The sequence below is a fragment of the Eubalaena glacialis genome, chromosome 14 (genome assembly GCF_028564815.1).
Source record: "Eubalaena glacialis isolate mEubGla1 chromosome 14, mEubGla1.1.hap2.+ XY, whole genome shotgun sequence".
Taxonomy (NCBI): domain Eukaryota; kingdom Metazoa; phylum Chordata; class Mammalia; order Artiodactyla; family Balaenidae; genus Eubalaena; species Eubalaena glacialis.
Window position 1 is genome coordinate 68,354,961 of NC_083729.1, and position 2,544 is coordinate 68,357,504.

General features: G+C 39.2%; 1 pseudogene; it reads right to left on the reverse strand.

The window, feature by feature from the left end:
• Positions 1 to 1,008: 1,008 nt before the first annotated feature.
• On the reverse strand, positions 1,009 to 1,722 carry LOC133105429 (RING finger protein 11-like; annotated as a pseudogene).
• Between the last annotated feature and the right edge of the window lie 822 nt (positions 1,723 to 2,544).

Consider the following 2,544-nt stretch of genomic DNA (forward strand, 5'->3'; position numbering starts at 1 on the left):
TTCTGATGGTTTACTTAACAGTCACTTAGTAGTTCTTCCTTGCTCATAGAACTTTATGACTTTTTTGAGGAGTGAAGCACTCAGCTTTAGTGGATAAATCCTTGTTAGGCTAACACAATCATTATCATATCCCTCTTTGCTATGAATTGTCTTATGAATGGTCATATCAATCTGTTTTGGCAAATGAGTAATTAGGGGAAGGCTGTTATTGTGCTTATGAGAATGATATTTTTCTCTGAAAAAAGATAAATATGCATTAGGAAAATGACCATTTGGGCTCTTTTTCTGATTCCTCCTTCTTTTGTGAGAATATGATACTTGGTTTTACAGCAACCATCTTGTGACCCTGAGATGATCATATGCCAATAACGACAAATGGTAGATTAGAAAGAACCAGCAAAGACAGAAAACAGCAACATCAATAGTAACAACAATCACAGCAAAAGAACAATGGGACCTTAACTTGTGGAGTTCCTATAAAGTAAAAAATAAGTGCTCTATGTTTATTCTAAAAAAAAAAAAGAACTATGCAAACCAGCTTAAAACTCCTTTTTTTTGTGCCAGTGTTATAAAATGTAGCTTTTAATAAAACCTTGACCCAAATGCCAGCAACTTCAGAAAACAATTTGGGTAGGGGGAAGAAGAAAGTTATCTCACTTAGGAAAAACAACCACTATCTTTATCCTAATCTTCGACACACAATTTAAACATATATAGCTGCTGTAACACTTTACACAATTCCTATGTACTGGAGCAATAACAAGAGCTAAATACAATTATATTTTTAAACACTGGGTGAAGGCTTTACATAAAAATACCATCCTACTTTTCCCCCTAAATTTCTAAAATATCACGTACTTTTCCCCAACATCTGCAGCCATTCAGGAATTTTTAGGAAACTTTCATGCATGATCTTAATTCCTAATCCCTGGCTCTTTGGGCTCAATGACAAAAGATCAAAACCACCAAAAATGATGGTTCACTTGAAGTCAGGTGAGAGACACTGGCTCAGTTAGTCTCGTAGGACAAAAGCCGTGCTGCATCAACTGTCTCCATGCAGGAGGGGCACGGTGAAGGATCTCATCAGCCAGTCATCTGTACAGCCCAGGTGATCTGCATACACAGCAGAAATCAAATTGGGTTCTCATAAACAAAGTGCATCATACAGATCACACACTCCCGGATCTTTTTTTTTAATATTTGTTTTATTTTGTTTATTCATTTATTTATTTGGTTGCACCGGGTCTTAGTTGCAGTCGGTGGGCTCCTTCGTTGTGGCATGCAAACTCTTAGTTGCGGCATGAATGTGGGATCTAGTTCCCTGACCAGGGAATGAACCCGGGCCCCCTGCATTGGGAGTGCGGAGTCTTTAGCCACTGCACCACCAGGGAAGTCCCCCGAATCCTTTTTTCTGATCCATTTCTTCCAGGGTCATAAACTCCTTCAGGCTGATGCTGTATGAGGCCTATTCTTTGAGCTATCCTAGTTTGTTCCTCTCAGCTGAGGTGCTAGGCGAGCCTGGCTAGGTGTTGGATGATAGACCAAAACTGGAACTTGATCCAGATATGGCAGCAGCGGCTCCTGATCCAGCTCCGTCCCCTTGCCAAAGCTAGCCCAGTCAGACTGAGACTTGTGAGGCAGGGAGATGTCATCCGAAGTGAGGGACTTAAGGAAGTTCCCCATCTTCCGGGGCTTGAGTGTGGGATCTGTGTGATGTTTTGACAGTCTTCCAACCTCATCCTTTTTTTTTTTAAATTAATGTATTTATTTATTTATTTATTTTTGAATTTTTAAAATTTATTTATTTTTTATACAGCAGGTTCTTATTAGTTATCTATTTTATACATATTAGTGTATATATGTCAATCCCAATCTCCCAATTCATCTCACCACCACCGACCCCCACCCTGCCCCGCTTTCCCCCCTTGGTGTCCATACGTTTGTTCTCTACATCTGTGTCTCTATTTCTTCCTTGCAAACCAGTTCTTCTGTACCATTTTTCTAGATTCCATATATATGCATTAATATACAATATTTGTTTTTCTCTTTCTGACTTACTTCACTCTGTATGACAGTCTCTAGGTCCATCCACATCTCTACAAATGACCCAATTTCGTTCTTTTTTATCGTTGTGTAATATTCCATTGTATATACGTACCACATCTTCTTTGTCTGTTCATCTGTCGATGGGCATTTAGGTTGCTTCCATGACCTAGCTATTGTGAATAGTGTTGCAGTAAACATTGGGGTGCATATGTCTTTTTGAATTATGGTTTTCTCTGGGTATATGTCCAGTAGTGGGATTGCTGGGTCATATGGTAATTCTATTTTTAGTTTTTAAGGAACCTCCATACTGTTCTCCATAGTGGCTATATCAGTTTACATTCCCACCAGCAGTGCAAGAGGGTTCCCTTTCCTCACACCCTCTCCAGCATTTGTTGTTTGTAGATTTTCTGATGATGCCCATTCTAACCGGTGTGAGGTGATACCTCATTGTAGTTTTGATTTGCATTTCTTTAATAATTAGTGATGTTGAGCAGCTTT